The following is a 19,491-nucleotide window of genomic DNA, read 5'->3' on the forward strand; positions in this document are numbered from 1 at the left end:
CCAGCTCATTTTACAGATGAGAAAATTGAGGCAAACAGAGGGTGAATTGACTTGGCCAGGGTCACAGAGCAAGAAAATATCTGAGGCCAGATTTGAATTTAGGAAAACAGTCAGTTAATCACTATGTCATTTAACCGACCTGGGTTCAAATACTGTCTCTGATGTCCACTTAGCTGTGTGACTTTTAGCAAGTGAGTTCAACTGTTTCCTCATTAATAAAATGAGGGTGTTGGACTTACTGGTCTCTTTATTTAAAAAATTTTCAGTTCCAAGTTCTTTCTATACTCTTTCCCCCACCCATCGAAAAGGCAAGATAATATCCATTTATAATATCCATTATATATATGAGATCATGCAAAACTTATTTTCAAACTATTAGCATATGTTGAAGAGAAAAAGCAAGAAAATAAATTGGAGGGGGGGAACATGCTTCACACTATACTTGGAGCTCATCAGTTCTTTCTTTGGAGGTAGGAGAGCATTTTTCATTAAAGCCTTTAAAATTGTCATGGATCTATTTTCCAGTTCTAAATCCTGTGATCCTGCCTGAATTTAGCAATTGGTCTTCCAGTTTCTAGTCTCTTCCTCTCTAATCCAGAATCAAATGGCAGAGTCAATTTTGTTTTTTTAAAAAGCTTTTTATTTTCAAAACATATGCATAGATAATTTTTCAACATTGACCCTTGCATATCTGTGGTGTTTCGGATTTTCCTCTCCTTCCCCCTACCCCTTCTCCTAGATGGCAAGCAATCTGTGATATATTATACATGTTAAAATATATGCTAAATCCAATATATGTAAACATTTATACAGTTCTCTTATTGTACAAGAAAAATCAGATCAAAAGGGAAAGAAAATGAATAAGAAAACAAAATGTAAGCAAAGATCAAAAAAAGTAAAAATCTTATGATTCACTTCTACAGTCCTCTCTCTGGATGGAGATGGCTCGCTTCATCACAAGATCATTGGAATTGGCATCATTTCATTATTGGAAAGAGTCATGTTCGTCAGAACTGATCGTCGTACTTTGTTACTTTTATAGCCATTTCCTTTGCAGAAGGATGACCTCTATACTTGGAATTTGCTGTCTCTTTACTGGGGCCTTTCAGAATTTTCATCTTTAAGGTTCAGCTTGGATACTACCTTCTCCAATTAACTTTTCTTTATTCTCTCCCTCCATTCCCCAGTAATCAATGTTTTCTCATTTTCATCGTGTATGTGTTATTTTCCCTCAAGAGAAACTAAACTTCATGAAGGCAGGGCCTGTTTCACTGTTTTTATTTTCCCCAGCACCTAGCCCAATGCCTGGCACTTAGTAGGCACAGCCTTCGGAGGATAATGTCATTGCCCTACTTCTGGAATCTCTTTCCTTCTACCTCCCTTCCAAGAGGGTCCTTGAGATCTTGCCTCCCTGTCTGGCTTGGTTTCCCGCTTGCTTAGCAGCAGCACTGCTTCTCTTCTGGCCACTTCCTCTTGTGGGGCTCAAGAGTCTTCCTCTCTGCAATCACCTCTTTCTCAGGGAACTCTAGGAGAGCCCCACAGGCCTCTCTCACTTTGTACTTCCTGGTTTCTTGCAGCAAGCTTCCCCAACCTCCTTTTCTCCCTCCACCACGATTGCCAATATCCCTCTGCTTATAGTGCTTTCCGCCAAAAACATGTTTGCCGACGTTAATAGGAATGGGGAAGGAAAATGAAGCTGATTTGAAATAATATGTAATTTTAGGCAGCAGCATGGCTTAGTAGACATAAAGTGTGAGTTGGATTCACATGTCCTAGATTCATGTTCTGCTCCTGCCACTTGTTACAGTATCCGTATGAACTTTTCAAGCCACTTAACTTGTGAACCCACAGGTTTCTAAATGAGACTGGTTTGGCCTCTCAGATCTCTTCTAGTTGTAAAGGGAAATCTAGTACTATATAGGTAATCCTATGACCTCAGAAACTGAAAAAGATGAGAAGAATGTGCTGTTTAGCAGTTCCCAATGAACTCTATAATGCGGAGTAAAACTTGACAAGCTTAACTTCTAAGTAGAAAACGCAGAGTATGGTCAGAATGTTGGACCCAAGATTACTATTTATTTGATCCAGTTCATTTCTCTCTTTGTATGTGTATGTGGTGGTAAAAATGGGGGTGGGGGGAGTTAATAAGGATCAGAGTGAATATATTTGTCTAAAGATTTGTAGATTTAGTCAAGAGAGAAAAAATTACACAGATATGTTAAGCCAGATGCCACAGAGAGAAGCAAGATATAGAAAGAAAAAAACAATTGCATGGAAGTGCTTAGGAGAACTCATAGGAAATCGCATTCATGTTGAATCACACAATCTTAGGGTCAGGAGAGACCTTAGGTCACTTGGTTATTATTATATGCTTCTGTGTACTTTAACAATGTTTCCATAGCACTCCTTTTTTTTTTCTTTTTTTGCATTATCATCCATAATCTCCCCCCCCCCAGAATAAATAAACCCAAATTAAAAAAAAAAGAAACCTTTGTGATAAATAAGTCATTATCAAGCAAAATATAACTCTACAGTGGCCATGTCCAAAAATGCATGTTCTTTTCTGCAACTTGTTTCTACCTCTGTTTGTAGGTGAGTAATGCTTAATCATAAGTCTTCTGAGAAAAAATAATAAAGATAGGTCATCTGGAAATTGCCTTGAGCTGAGTTCTTAAGTCTTTCAGTCTTTCAATATTGTTTTTCTTTTTTAGCATTATTGTCATTATATAAATTATTCTCTTACTTAAGATCATTTTACTTTGAATCAATTTTTAATTGCCAAGATTATCTGAAATTGTCTCTTTTTTCCATTTCTTAGTCTAGTAATATACCATTATACTCACATATCTGAATTTATTCTACCATTCCTTTTGATTTTCCCTCCTTTTAATCATCCCTTTAGGATCAGAAAGAGGGTTTTTAATGTCTATTTCCTACTCACTATTTATCCCTTCTTTTAATTCTCCATTCTCACTTGTTTCTCTCTTGTGTTTGATATATTTCTTCTCCAAACTCTACATGTATGCGTGTTTGATTCTGCTTTCAGTTAAGAGGGAGTTTGGGTTTGTTTGTTTTTTTTCTGACGTCCTCATTCCCCACTAAACTCTGCTACCTAATTAATTAATATAAGGTCTGCTCAGCCATTTTCTCTAATATAACATTGAAGTGATGATACTTCCTTTTCCTTCCTCCACCTTTGTTCCTCCTTTTTTTTTCTCACAACCCAATTATGAGAAATAACAAGCTCTACCCTCTTCTTCCTCCTTTCTATGTAGTGTATTCTTTTTTTCCTCCCTTCTCTTTCCCCTCAGAGAGCCAACCCATCCCCAGGTCTTCTGTTTTTGTTATAGAAGAAAAAGGGTTTTGTTTGTTTTCAAGGCACCTCATGCCATCTTAGATATAATACTGGGCTTGAAGTCAGGAAGATTTAAGTCCAAATTTTACCTCAGATACTTATTAGCTGTATGGTCCTGGTCAAATCACTTAATCTATGTCTACCTTAGTTTCCTCAACTGTAAAATGGAAATAATAAATAAAAACACCTCCCTCTCAAGGTTTTGTGAGAATCAAATGAAATAATTATAAAAGAGATGAATGCTTATTTTCTTTTCCTTCCCTCTAATTCCTTCATTTTCTTGAAAGACAGTGTTTCTTCTTTTCTCCATGAGATTGTTAGCCCTTTATTCCAATAAATAACTTTTTTAGGTATCTCTTGAGTCTTGCTTTTGCATTTCAAAGTTTCAACTTAGTTCTTTTCATCAGAAATGCTTGAAAATCCTCTATCCCAAAAGGTCAAGAATTTCAAGAGAATTAATTTAAATTAATGAAAAAAATTCAAAGGAAGGTAGACCTAAAACGATGTTATAAAGCTGTGGTCATTAAAACCTCTTGGTACTGGGTAAGAAATAGAGTAGTGGATCAGTGTAATAGTTTAGGTTCACAAGACACAATAGTCAATGATATAGTAATCTAGTGTTTGATAAACCCCCCAAACTCCAGCATCTGGGATAAGAACTCACTATTTCACCAGAAAATTGCTGGGAAAACTGGAAAATAATATGGCAGAAATTAGGTATTGATCATCATCTAACACCCTATACCAAGATAAGGTCAAAAAGGGTTCATGATTTAGACATAAAGGATGATACTCTAAGAAAAATTAGGAGAACAAGGGCTAGTTTACCTCTCAGATCTGTGAAGAAGAAAGGAATTTATGGCCAACGAAGAACTAGAGAACATTATAAAATGTGAAATGGATAATTTTGATTACATTAAATTAAAAAGGTTTTGTACAAACAAAACCAATACATCCAAAATTAGAAATTGCTCTCCAGAATGGCTGGATGTATTCACAGTTCCACCAACAATGTATCCCTGTTTGCCCACATCCCCTCCAACATTCCGCATTATCTTTCCCTGTCATTCTAGCCAATCTGACAGGTGTGTAGTGGTATCTCAGAGTTGTCTTAAATTAAGACAATTCTGAGATACTATTCACATCTCTCAAATTGGCTAAGATGATAGGAAAAGATAATGACAAATATTGTAGGGGATTGTTGGTGGAGTTCTAGAGAACAATTTGGAACTATGCTCAAAAAGTTATCAAACTGTGCATACCCTTTGATCCAGCAGTGTTTCTGTTGGGCCTATATCCCAATGAGATCTTAAAGAAGGGAAAGGGACCTGTATGTGCAAAAATGTTTGTGGCAGCCCTCTTTGTAGTGGCCCAAAACTGGAAACTGAGTGGATGCCCATCACTTGGAGAATGGCTGAATAAATTGTGATATATGAATATTATGGAATATTACTGTTCTGTAAGAAATGACCAACAGGATGATTTCAGAAAGGCCTGGAAAGACTTACACGAACTGATGCTGAGTGAAACGAGCAGGGCCAGGAGATCATTATATACTTCAACAATACAATATGATGACCAATTCTGATGGACCTGGCCATCCTCAGCAATGGATACTGAATGTAGATCAAAGCATAATATTTTCATCTTTTGTTATTGTTGTTTATTTGTTTGTTTCTTTCTCCTGTTTTTTTTTTCTTTCACCTTTTGATTTGATTTTTCTTGTGAAGCATGATGAATATAGAAATACATTTAGAAGAATTACACATATTTAACCTATATTAGATTTCTTGCTGTTTATGGGAGGATTGGGAGGAAGAAAAATTTGGAACATAAGGTTTTGCAAAGGTGAAAGCTGAAAACTATCTTCATGAATTTGGAAAAATAAAAAAGTTAATTAAAAATTAAAAAAAAAAAAAAGAAATCCTGCTTTACCTTAAAGGGGAACTTCTTTTTTCCCTATAGGATTATATTAAGTTTTTCTGGAGAAGTTATTCTTAGTTGTAAGTGTAAGAGCATTTGACCTTCAAATGTGCAGATCTCCTAACAGGGAGGTACCAGGTATCCTGCCTTTTCCTATTACTACATGAATGGAAGTAGAAGTCTTTGGTTGTGTCTAATCAGAATGGGCTCCATCTTTTAAAATGGCTAAATTGAGACAGTCATTCTCTGTTGTATGTTCTTTTCTGTTTTGTCTAGAGAAGAAAAAGTATAGCTCATGAACAGAATTTAGGAAGGGGAAAAACTTTCTCCCTTCCTTTTACCCTTAGCTTTTTATTAATGGGCCTGAGCGTATTTGTTTCTATTTTATTTGTCCTCAGTTTTAGAGATCAGTGATGATACCTTTCAACTTACCAATTAAAGTTTGGTTTGAGCCATGGTGACTTGAGTGTCAGAATTCCAAGAGATTTGTTGCAACCAGCCAGCCTGAGCAGAGAAGTCTAAAAAAGCCTATCTACCTGGGACTTGAGCTTGAGGGGAAAGTTGGACTGGGAAATGAGATTGTACTTTATAAAAACCAAACTAATTTATGAACCTAACCGTCTACCCTTCCCCAGAGACTGAGGTGCTATAAGGAGTGAAGAATAAGGGAGAAGAATTAAATCCCTGTTGAAAAGATAAGTTTGCATATTATTATGAATTTTTATATAAATACTCCTTTGTAAGTACTGTTAGTGATTAAATGGAATGGGGGTACAGGAGGTCTGCTCCTTACAATTGAGGATATATTATGGAGTCCCTTGGAGAACTACATATTTTTATTTAGATTTTAGGTATTCCAGACTCCAAGATCCTAGAGAAATTTCCCAGTGTTTATTCCCTCAAAAATCAGTTCCATTGGTATCATTGTGCGGATGATACCATTTGTTGATACCTTGATTGTTTAAATATTGATACTTTTTAAATTATTGAATTCTGTATAAGTTTTACTATACTGATATAATGGTTCTGTATTACTGAGTCCTGTATGAGTGCTGTTATTAAGTTTAATTTGAGAAATCTGTAATCACTTGTCTGTTATCCTGTAGGTGAAATGTTTCTTTCTTTCTTTTTCCTTTTATTTTTTTCCATTATTATAGCTTTTTATTTACAAAATATATGCATATGAGTGAAATGAACAGAACCAGGAGATCATTATATACTTCAACAACAACAATTGATGATCAATTCTGATGGACCTGGCCATCTTCAGCAATGAGATGAACCAAATCAGTTCTAATGGAGTAGTAATAAACTGAACCAGCTACACCCAGTGAAAGAACTCTGGGAGATGACTAAGAACCATTACATTGAATTCCCAATCCCTATATTTTTGCCCGCCTGCATTTTTTATTTTCTTCACAGGCTAATTGTACAATATTTCAGAATCTGATTCTTTTTGTACAACAAAATAACGGTTTGGACATGTATATTTATTTTGTATTTAATTTATACTTATACTTTAATATATTTAACATGTATTGGTCATTCTGCCATCTAGAAGAGAGAGTGGGGGGAAGGAGGGGAAAAATTGGAACAAAAGATCTGGCAATTGTCAATGCTGTAAAATTACCTATGCATATAACTTGTAAATAAAAAAAACTATTAAAATTTTTTAAAAAACCCATATGCATCGGTAATTTTTCAACACTGACCCTTGCAAAACCTTCTGTTCCAACTTTTCCCCTCCTTTCCTCCACCCCCTTCCCTAGATGACAGGTAGTCCAATACATGTTAAATGTGTTAAAGTATATGTTAAATTCAATATATATACATATTCATACAGTTATCTTACTGCACAAGAAAAATCGGGTCTAGAAAGGAAGAAAAAAACCTGAGAAGGAAAACAAAAATGCAAGCAAATAATAAAAGAGTGGAAATGCTATGTTGTGGTCCACACTCATTTCCCACAGTCCTCTCTCTGGGTGTAGATGGCTCTCTTTGTCACTGAACAATTGGAACTGATTTAAATCATCTCAGTGTTGAAGAGAGTCCATCAGAATTGATCATCGTATAATCTTGTTGTTGCTGTGTATAATGATCTCCTGGTTCTGCTTGGTGAAATGTTTCTATTGTTCTTTTGCACTTAAAGATATTTATATTACTTGCCTTTTTGTGAAAGCTAATTATCTTTAAGCTTTAAAAGTAAGATACTAGTGCCTAAAAACCTACAACTTGCTGGTATTCTTTGTTACTCCATTAAATAAGCCTACTTTGGACTAATGGATTTGAATTCCATTTGGTTTGCTCAGGAACTAGCTAGTCTTTGTGGGAGAAATTGGGGGTACCCTTTGGAATGAGATCCCAGAAGAAATTACGTAGATTTTTTTGCAGATTGCCTATGGTCCACAAAATCCTGGAGTAAGGATTTCAGGTGAGATGTTCCAACCAGTTCTCCTTGTAGGAAAGTTCAGAGAAGCCAAGAGGCTAAAAAGGGGTTTTGGACTTAGAACTTGAAATTTGTCCTATTGGAACTGAGCTAAACTGTTTTTATACTTGTTATTGTACCTTTTGAAGTAAATATTCCTTTGTAAAAAGCTTTCTGACTGTTAGTAATAATAACATTATTATTACTGAAGTGACTGAATCTAGATTTGAACTCAGGTCTTCCTGATTGTGGGCCCTGTACTTTATCCATTATATTGCTTAGCTTGTCTCTGCTGTTAGTGGTTAAATGGAATTGGGGTACAGGGATCCTATCCCCTATAATTTATGGAACACCATCTGTAGGGACTAGAGTCATTTGAAGAGAACCTAGATTCCTAAAACTTCTTTAAGGGTACTAGAGAACTCTGGGAGAGGGATGAAACGTAGCACACCGGACCTTTATACAACCAAAATAGTGTTAAAAGATATTGTTTGACTCTGGGAATATTGCTTCTTGCCAGGGAAAGAGAGGAGCTTCCTGGTGTACCAGACTACTCTTTTTGTGACCTCCTTAAATTCCACCTCTACCAATTACCTCACCTGAGCCTGTACTTGCATAGGTATTTCACATCTAACCCTTTACCCTTTCCAGTTTTCCTGCTACTCATCACTGGGGATGCCCTTGGAGAACTCTATTCTGAGGGTTAACTCTTAGGGATTATTATAATATACCTGAACAAATTTCTTAATGATGAACAAACTCTGATCACACCTTCTCCCTCTGCCTCCCAGAGATTCTGAACCTCTGACTGTCAATGTTCAAAGACTATTCTCTATTTCTACTTCCCATGCTTGTAACTGAGCATCTCCAAAATCCCATCCTAAACCTATCTACTCTTTCCACCACTTCCACCACGTCTGCTCCACAGGAATGAATTTGCTTTCATTTTAAATCTTTTCTTTTTTCACTCCTTCTATCTTGGTGACCTGACTCCTTCCTGACATCATAGCTTCCTGGACCACATTTTCTAGTACTTGCTTAAACTTTCATTCATACCTCCACTCCAGACTGGTTGAGGTGAGGGAGTTAAAATCTTCCTTACTCCTCATTGCTATTTCTAAAAGCTCCTTCTAATATAATTACTAGGTAAGCTCTTCTCTTTTGAGGTTCATTCAATCCATATACCACCCAATTAAGATTCTGGTAGCTCTTATCTACTGACCTCCAGGATACCCTTATTTTTTCCTCAATTGATTCAGTGCCTGGCTTACAGGCTTTTTATTCTCCCCAATTCCTACACTCATACAAGGGGATTTCAACATACATATTGATAATTCCTCAATCATTCCTATCTTCTAGTCCTTAATTTTGCTCATTTTCTATGATCTACAGCCTTTCTTAACAGTTATACAGAAATGGTCATGCCTTTTATCTTGCTAGCACCCACAAATGCATCACTTCCATGTTCACGAACTCAGAAATTTTCTTATCTGATAACCATCTGTTGTCATTTCACTTCTCCCTTTGCCTTATTCTTTGTCCACATGATGACCTCCAATTCTCCATACCTCAGTTCTCTTCCAGGCCATAACCCCTGCACTGGCTATGCTCTTCTCCACTCTTTATCTTGACCCTTTGGTAAACCAGTTCAACTCTACACTATCTTCTTGATTCTTTTATCCCCTTATCTTATTATTGATCTGTCAAGTCTCAGCCTTGCATCTCTCCCTGCATTTGTTGCTTTTGCTCTTTTCCTATGCTGCTGAAGAAAGGTGGACAAATGACTCATATTTGAGCCTCAAATTGAGGTCATTTACCAAGAGTTACCTCTTATCTTTTCCTCTAACACTATTCAAATGTTTTATGCCCCTATCTCCTTCACTCTTATTTACAACTAGAAGTTGTCCTTCTTTTTGCCAAAACAACTTTCTCTATATAAACAAATGATTCCACTCCATCCTGTCTTCTCCATCATACTAATCTTTCATTTCTCCCTGATTCATGAGTACTTCTCTACTGTTTAGAAATATACCTATTCTAAAGGAGGGAAAGGGATCTGTATATGCAAAAATATTTGTAGTAGCCTTTTTTGTAGCGGCAAGAAATTGGAAACTGAACAGATGCCCATCAGTTGGAGAATGGCTGAATAAATTATGGCATATGAATGTCGTGGAATATTATTGTTTTGTAAGAAACAACCAACAGAATAATTTCAGAGAGGCCTGGAGAGACTTACATGGACTGATGCTAAGTGAATCACATGAGCAGAACTGAGAGATCATTATACACGGTAACAACAATATTATATGATGATCAATTCTGATGGACGTGGCTCTCTTTAACAATGAGATGATTCACCATTTCTTCTTGTGCAACAAGAGAACTGTTCTGTTATGCACACATATATTGTATCTAGGCTATACGGTGACATATTCAATATATATAGGACTGCTTGCCATCTGGGGGAGGGGGTGAAGGGAGGGAGGGGAAAAATCAGAACAGAAGTGAGTGCAAGGGATAATGTTGTACATATATAGGACTGCTTGCCATCTAGGGGAGGGGGTGGAAGGAGAGAGGGGAAAAATAGGAACAGAAGTGAGTGCAAGGGATAATGTTGTAAAAAAATTACCCTGGCATGGGTTCTGTCAATAAAAAGTTATTATAATAAAATTTTTAAAATTGCTTTAGTTAAAAAAAAAAAGGGATAATGTAAAAAAAAATTACCCAGGCATGGGTTCTGTCAATAAAAAGTTATAATTAAAAAAATAAAATAAAAAAATTAATGAGATGATTCAAACCAGTTCCAATTGTTCAGTGATGAAGAGAGCCATCTACACCCAGAGACAGAACCATGAGAACAATGTGGAATAAAACATAGCATTCTCACTCCCTCTGTTGTTATTTGCTTGCATTGTGTTTTTTTTTTTTTCTCAATTTTTCTTTTTCTTCCTTCTTGATCTGATTTTTCTTGTGCAACAAGATAATTGTATAAATATGTATACATATATTGGATCTAACATGTATTTCAACTTATTTAGCATTTATTAGACTACCTGCCAGCTAGGGGAGAGGGTGTGAGGAAGGAGGGGAAAATTTGCAACAAAAGATTATGCAAGGGGCAATGTTGGAAAAATTACCCATGTGTATGCTTTGTAAATTAAAAGCTTTAATTAAAAAAAAAAAGAAATATGCCTATTTCTTCTCTGTCCTCAAAAATCCCTCATATGATCCATTCATCCCTTTTAGTTATTGTCTTATTTCTCTTCTCCCTTTTGGTATTCATGCCTTGAGAAAGCTGTCTACAATTAGTGTCTCCATTCTCCTTTCCTTTCATTTTATTTTTGACTCTCTTCAGACCTCATTAACATCTGAAACCGCTCTTTCCACAGATACTAATGATTTCTAATTCCAAATTTTCTCAAACCTCATTCTTCTTGTCCTCAATTCATCAATTTGACCTCACTTTGTTGACCATTCTCAAATCTCCTTATCTAGCTCTCTGCTGACCTTCAGTCTTGTATCTATAACTTCCTATTAGAAATCTCAAACTGGATGTCTTAGAGAGGTATGAAGCTCAACATGTCCAGTAGAATTCATTACCTCTTCCTGCAAGCCATCTCACCTTCCCAGTTTTTATGTTACTGTCTTTCCAGTGACTCGGGATTCCAGTCTTGATGCCCTCCTCAGCTCCTCCCTCTCTCTCCTCAAGTCTCCCATGTCTAATTTGTTGCTGCTTTCATTGCATCACTTACTGTATATGCCGACTTCTCTGATGTTTCCACCACCCTGGTTCGGGCGCTCATTACCTCATACCTAGACTACCGAATAGCCTCATGGTTGGTCTCCCTGCCTCAAGTCTCTCCCCATCGTAATCCATCCTCCACTCGTCTGTTACACTGACAGAGAATATGGTGCACTCCTCCAACAAACTCTAGTGCTGTCTGTTCCTTCCAGGATAAAGATGAAATCTTCCAGTTACAACTGCCTAATTTGGCCCTTTCCTAGCTTTCCTGTCTTCTCATCCCTCCCTCCCTCCAGCATACTCTGAAATCCAGTGACATTGGTCTTCCTTGCTGTTCCTGGAGTAAGACACTCTATTTCTTGACTGTGCATTTTCACTTGCTGCTTTTGGGCCTGCAATGTTCTCCCTCCATATTTCCTCCTCCTAGCTTCTGTGGCTTCTTTCAAGTTTCAGCTAAAGTCCCTTCTCCTGCAAGAATCTTTTCTGACCCTGCCTTCGTTCTAGTGTGTTTCCTCTGTTGATAAGTCTCATGTATCCTCTATCTCTTGTTTGGACACAGTAGATGTCACGTTAGAGCAGGAACTATTTTTAAAATTTTTTCTTTGTATCCCAGCACTTAGCACACTGCCTGGCCCATACTAGGTATTTGACCAGTGCCTTTTGACTTTGACCTAGGCTTTGGAAGAGTATTTTATATCAAGAATGTATATTCCTTATTATTGTTCTGTAAGAAATGACCAACAGGATGATTTCAGAAAAGCCTGGAGAGACTTACACGAACTGATGCTGAGTGAAATGAGCAGGACCAGGAGATCATTATATACTTCAACAACAATACTATATGATGAACAGTTCTGATGGACCTGGCCATCCTCAGCAACGAGATCAACCAAATCATTTCTAATGAAGCAGTAATGAACTGAACTAGCTACGCCCAGAGAAAGAACTCTGGGAGATGACTAAAAACCATTACATTGAACTCCCAATCCCTATATTTTTGCACACCTGCATTTTTGATTTCCTTCACAAGCTAATTGTACAATATTTCAGAGTCTGATTCTTTTTGTACAGCAAAATACCGGTTTAGTCATGTATACTTATTGTGTATCTAATTTATATTTTAATGTACTTAACATCTACTGGTCATCCTGCCATCTGGGGGAGGGGGTGGGGGGTAAGAGGTGAAAAATTGGAACAAGAGGTTTGGCGATTGTTAATGCTGTAAAGTTACTCATACATATAACCTGTAAATAAAAGGCTATTAAATAAATAAAAAAAAAAGTTTAAAAAAAAAAGTGTATATTCCTGGGATGAAATCTATGAAGAGGAAGGAGAAAGTATCATGGAAAGTATTTGGGAGAGGATAAAAATATAAACAAACAGAAGACAGGATGTGGTAGAAAAACCTACAGAAAATTTCATTAGAAATAGGAAATGGATAATGAGTACTGAAAATTCATCACAAAACTTTCATAGAGGCAGGTTTAAATTAACAATGGAAAATTTCAATCCACTTTAGGTTGTCTCTTATCTTAAAAGCAAAACACCTAAGAAATTCTTGACTTGCAAGTAATTTTTAGTATCTAACATAGTGTCTGGAACACAATAGGCATTTAATAAATGCTTTTTTGATTGAATGTTTAATTAATCATTTAGAAAGGAAAAGAGATGAAAGGAAGGGGCCACAGTCTTTTGAAGAGACTATTCTGGCCTTGACTAAAAAGAAAGAACTAGTTGCTTAAGTAGAATTGTCAGGAACCTGGAAGGGAAGTAACCACATCAGCTTAGAGTTGATGATAGATAAGAAGGATGTCTTGGGGGGGAAGGGGCATCTGATGTAGACCTTAGATTCTAGAAGATTGGATTTCCAAGGATTCAGAGATGATCACCCAACCTAATATTCTACAAGGGAAACTACTTAGGCAAAATTTGGAAATTCCCAGGAAGAAAATTCTGACAATAGAAGCAAATAATTTTGATGAAGAAGAAAAGGGGAAGCAGCTTAAAGAAATTGGTGTGGCTCTTCAGGGAACTAAATGACCAACTACAAAGTTCAAAGGATACGTATAGGAAATAGAAGTAAGGGTAACTGAGAATAAATACAAAATGTGGCATGATTCTTTAAGAATAATATTAAAGACATAAAACCCAGAATAGGCTTTAAGAGAAAATTATGTTGGAGACAAGAGAGAGATCACAAAAAGAATCAGACTATGGTGGTGGATAGTAAAGGGCGAAAGGGATGGGGTAGAATTGTTAATTCAATAAAGAACTATTCTCTTGGTTTCCTTTTGTGGCATTTGAGCCTCATATGTAGCCTACTTTCAGTGTACTGAAACACTATGTGTGAGACATTATATATGAGATATGAATCTTGCATCCAAGACATTGTCTCAGACTAGTTCTATAGCTACCTAAATTAGATTAAATTCTGATTTATAGTAAACAGAGTCTTGGTTCTGTAATGAGTAAACTTAGGTTGAAATCTTGCCTCCAATGCCTAATTACTTGTGTCATCTTCAGTGGGTCCCTTAACCTCTCTGGCTCTCAAATTAGATTCCCAATTTTAGATCCATGATCCTTTTAATTATTGTAACACTCTAAAGTTGCTAGCTTGAGTGTACTATAAAATAGGTTGGAAAAATGAGAAAAAAGACAAAAAAAGGACATGACCATAGAAAGTTACTATGGTGACTGGGAAGATCAAAACAAACTCAGAAGAGGATAGCAATGTCAGAATGGTTACATGGAAAGTCTCAAAATAAAATGTGAATTGATCTCAAGCCCAAACAAATCTTGAAAGAGGATTTTAAAAATCAAATAAGGGAGGTAGAAGAAAAATTGGAAAAAACAGATTCAGACGATGCAAGATAATCATGAAAAAAGATTCAACAGCTTGGTAAAGGACACACACACACACACAAATGGGGAAAGATGTACAAAAATTCACTGAAGAAAACAACTCCTTAAATAGTATTAGCAACGCAGAAACTCACTGAAGAAAGTAATTCCTGAAAAAAAAAATAGAATATGGACAGTGCATAAAGGGAGTAATTCAAAATCAGTCCTAAAAGGTCGGTAAAAGGAAACATTGTGATTGGGTTTTAAGTGTCAGGCTAAGGAACCAATGGTTGTCAACTTTTTATGATCATATCCTTGTCAATAATAAATAAATAAATAAATAAGCATCCCAGATGTATGTGTGGTTACTTACTTGTGAATTATGTGCACACACTACTAATAGTTATGGGCATTACAAATCTTTTTTTTTTAAATGAATGAGATAAAAACTATTATTTATCAAAGGATCAATAGTGAGACTCTATATTTATTGAATAGTGGAATGTTACGGTTAGACTTGTACTTTAAGAATTGAGGCAATGGGAATAGCTAGGAGGCTATTGCAATAGACCAGGAGAGAGGTGATAAGTTTTTGAAGTTGAGTACTGTCTGTGAGAACAAGGGAAAGGGATAGAATGCAAGAAATATCAAGGAGGCAGAAATGACAAGATTTGGCAACTTATTGGATGTGTGGAGAGCATAAATTGAAGTTAGTTGCGAAACCAAGTGACTGGAAGTATGGTAGTGTTCTTGACAGTAACAGGAAAATTTGGAAGAGGAGTGAGATTGGGGACAAAGATAGTGTAAAGAGGTCTGTTGTTCAGCTTGCAATTCATCCATACTTGTTTATCCTATATGACTCATTGTGGTTCACTGATAAAGGGGAAAAAAGACGTAGGAGACTCATTCACTGGTCACTGGCCCAGATGAAACACCTGCCCTTAGAGGGGCAACTTCCCATAACCATGAGCTGATGAGGTAGGAGGAGCAATTTCCTAATGACCCTTGCACAGCTATTGCTATGAGTGCTATTGAGTTATAACTACCCTAAGGAGCTGAATCTTGACTCAGAAATTTCAGTTTTCAAGACAGAAGGAAGTAGTAGAGTTGGGGGTATAAAAGTCAGCATAGTTATACTGTAGATAGTCCCCACAACTGGGTATCATGAGGAGGATCAGATGTGACTCATCTTTCTATATTCTGACTAGTTAATTGATTGCTTCTTGCAGTCTTGCTGTGGCCCCTTAGTGAAATTGTATTCCCACTTCAGAGACCACTGCTATGAAAAGGTGAAAGTAACAGAGGACTTTTGAGCAGAAGGATGACATGATAGGAAAAATATTTCAGGACTGAAAGTGTATAAATGTTTCGGTTTTTAAAAGGAAGAAGGTTGATTCTTCAAACTATAGCAGGTGAGTTTGACAGATTCTAGGAAAATTCTATTTATAATTAAATATTTAGGATTATGAGTATTTAGAATGATGAATCATGATCACCATTAGCAAGTGTGGGCTCATTCCAAATAGTCCATGCTAGTCTAATCTCATTTCCTTTTTTTGACAATGTTACTAGACTCTTGGGAGATGTTCTATTGCTATGAATTATGAAATGTTACCATATTCAAAGAATCAAAATTATGAGTGACCAAAGTTTATCAGAGAAACTTAAAGTGGTTGTAATTGGACTACAGTACATTGCCAGTGAAGATTTATGGGTAAGAAGTGGCCTGAAAGATTATATCTAGGGAATATATTGGAACAAGATGACTAGAAATGGAGGTAAGTTTATTGGATAACTGGAAGCAGTAATGGATAATTAAAATATTGTACATACAAAAGATTAAGAGACCTAAAAGGTGGCCTTCAGAGCTTTAATAAGGATTTATGGGAGGACATGGACAAGAATTATTCAGGATGGGATAGAGAGGATTTGTGATCTGTACCATGTGACCACATCAGTAAGATCATGGATCCATTGAAGGATTGAAATATTTCAGTTGTTTTTCATTCACTGGAAGAAAAGAGATAAGGGCAAGAGAGAGGGGACAAGCAAAATGGAGGCAAGTCAAATCCATCTGATCAAGCCTCCTTTTAATGGGTGCAATAGTACAGATATATATAGCAGTAGAAAAGAAGGCAGGGTTGTACAAACACAGTACAGGGTGGGGGTCCTAGACAAAGGGTTGGTATCCCGCCCAAGGATGAGCTGCTCGGATGTTTCTGGTGGCAGGAAGCTCTATGATGTGATCAGGGGATGCCTAGATATCTGCCTATTCAAAGTTAGGATGTGATTAGGAGATTCCTATTCAGGAAGTCTTTGGTATAATGTGATTAGGAGATTCAACCTATTCAAGGTTGGCCTTATGTGGCTGTAGATTAGTGCCGGCTCCCCACAGGTCCCCCTTTTTTCATTTATATTAAAAAAATCAAATGTAGAATTTTTCATTTCTCGACCTGTGCCTGGCTTAGGTTGTTCCTATGGGGAAAAGCCTTACCTGTCATAGGAAGGATGTACAGAAACGTCTCTTCCTGGCTTAGGTCGGCTAGTCCTTGAGGAATCTTACCTGTCATTGGCTAACCAGATCTCGATGTTTGTCAAAAATTTCTATTGCTCATATGAGCATCAAGGGGATCATCACCAGTCTCTAAGGCGGTGATAGTGTACATGAATGGGTTTGGCCAGCGCACTATCTACTTGGGATTTTATAAAGGAAGTAATTTTCCGGAAGGTCCAGGGTCCAAAAGACAAAAGTAAAAGAAGGCCAATTAAAGGCTCTTTGAACTTCTGAAGTACTAATTAATTCTAAAGCTTAAAAAATAATCCCCAAAACTGAGTCTGCCAGGGCAATTTTAACAAAATAAGGGATTCTAAAGCTAAAGCATCCAAATTCAATCTAAACTAGTGAGATCTACCAGTTTCCAAATGTTCTATCTTTTCCTCCCTTTTTTTTTTATCAAATGACTATTTGGATGTTTGTGACCCCATTTGGGATTTTCTTGGCAATTACTCGAGTGCTTTTGCCATTTCCTTCTCTAGTTCATTTTACCAATGAGGAACTCAGGCAAATGGGTAAGTAACTTTCACAGGGTCAAAGAGCTAATGAGTATCTTAGGTAAAATCTGAGTCCTGTCATTGTCAGTCATCAATCACTTGAAATAAGCTTATGACACAAAAGTGTTTGATTTGATATATTTCAATGTGAAGTATTTTATCTTTCAAGCTAAACAATGTTTGTAAGGAAATTAAAAGTGCCACAAGATCTGTTATATAGCATGCTTCAAAAATCTTAGTGTAGTTTTAAGTTTTAATAGCTTAAAGCTATTAAAATATCTGAGGAACATTTCTCAATAATATTTCTCACTATTGTTCATTACAATGTGATAGGCTAATTTCTCTACACTACCATTGTGTCTTTAAATAGATTGACACTATTTAATTTATGCTTTAACATATTTAACATGTATTGATCATCCTTCCATCTAGGGGAGGGGGTGGGGGGAAGGAGGGGAAAAATTGGAATGAAAGGTTTGGCAATGCTGTAAAATTACCCATGCATATAACTTGTAAATAAAAAGCTATTAAAATTTTAAAAAATAGATTGACACCATTCCAAAATGGATACAAAAAAAAAAGTAATTTGAGCAATGGCCATCAAAACCATTTGGTACTGGCTAAGAAACAGTATAGTTGATCTGACAGAAATGTGGATTTTGAGTTTTTCATACTCCCGAGAAGGCTCTGATTTGGGATATTGAAGTCAGAGAAAACTTAAGAGTAATTGACTAGAGAAACTGCTCACAGAATCCAAGCCAGGAGAAAAGAAGCTGGGACCCATTGAGACTAGACAAAAAAAGGTCTGTAGTTGATGAAGGCAAGGGATCTGATTGGGAGATTCTGGTAGCTGATTGGAGAAAGTAGTATCTGATGGACAAAAAGCTGGGTGGAGAAGACTCTCTACTTTCAACTATACCTTGAAAGAGGGGAATCCTCCAAAGGCTTACCTACTTTGCCTTTTATTGATCTCAAGAAGGGAATCTCCCTTGAACCCCTTAAAGAAATGAATAATTTCTTAGATACCCATGGAGACCATGGGCATTAGCGGGAATATCAGAGCCCTAGTGTCAGAAGATCATACATTCATATCCAAATTCAGGTAATTCCTAGCTGTGTGATTCTGGGCAAGTCACTTAACAGTGACTTGCCTCAATTTCTTCATCTGTAAAATTTTAAAAAAATTTGTAAAATAATTATGGCAACTATCTCTCAGGATTGTTGTGAGGATCAAATGAGATATTTATAATGTGCTTTGCAAACCTTAAAGTACTATGTACATGCTAGCTGTTATGATGATAATTATGTGATTCAGGTTTATGGGTGGACTGTTATGTTTTAATTAGTTCTGCTTTTGCTTTCTAGTTATTAAATGCTTTGGTTATTCTTGTTTTTTTCCCTCCTCTTGTTTAGTGAATGTTTCACATTCAGAATCATCCTGATTTGTGCTACTAGGAAGAAAATCCTTAGCTCAGAAACTACAATTATAAATGTAGATAAGTATTTTCCCTACACCAGAGTTACCTTCTGGGACCCTAAGAGTGAGTTGTGGCAATATGTCAGCTGTAGCCAGCCTCCCTTCACACACACACACACACACACACACCCAAGAAAACTTTCATATCTGCTAGCATGAATACAGTTTGGAAGAAATGAGTCAGATTGGGGGAGAGGGAAGGGGAAGTCAAGTGCTCAGGTTGGATATTCTCTTTAGGCAAATAAAAACAATAGAGACCATTTATTAATAGAAATGTAAAACACAAAGTAAAAAGTTCAAATCAAAAAATTATTATTGCTGTATTTAAGATTGGGAAAGACAAATATTATTGTGGGAAGAAAAGGCAGGATGGGAAGGGAAGAAACATTTATTAAATGTTACTGTGTGCTTGGGGGGCAATTAGGTAGTGCTTCACTGGAGAGACCTGGAGTGAGGAAAACTTATTAACTTATTCTGAGTTCAAATATGAACTCATAACACTTAGTAGGTGTGTGATCCTAGGCAAGTCATTTACTCTTGTTTACCTCACTTTCCTCATTTGCAAAATGAGCTGGAGAAGGAGATGACAAACCACTCCAGTATCTCTGCTAAGAAAACCCCAAATGGGGTCCCAAGGACTTGGACCCAACTGAAAATCAACACTATGTTCTAGGCAT

The sequence above is a fragment of the Sarcophilus harrisii genome, chromosome 2 (assembly GCF_902635505.1).
Source record: "Sarcophilus harrisii chromosome 2, mSarHar1.11, whole genome shotgun sequence".
NCBI classification, from domain to species: domain Eukaryota; kingdom Metazoa; phylum Chordata; class Mammalia; order Dasyuromorphia; family Dasyuridae; genus Sarcophilus; species Sarcophilus harrisii.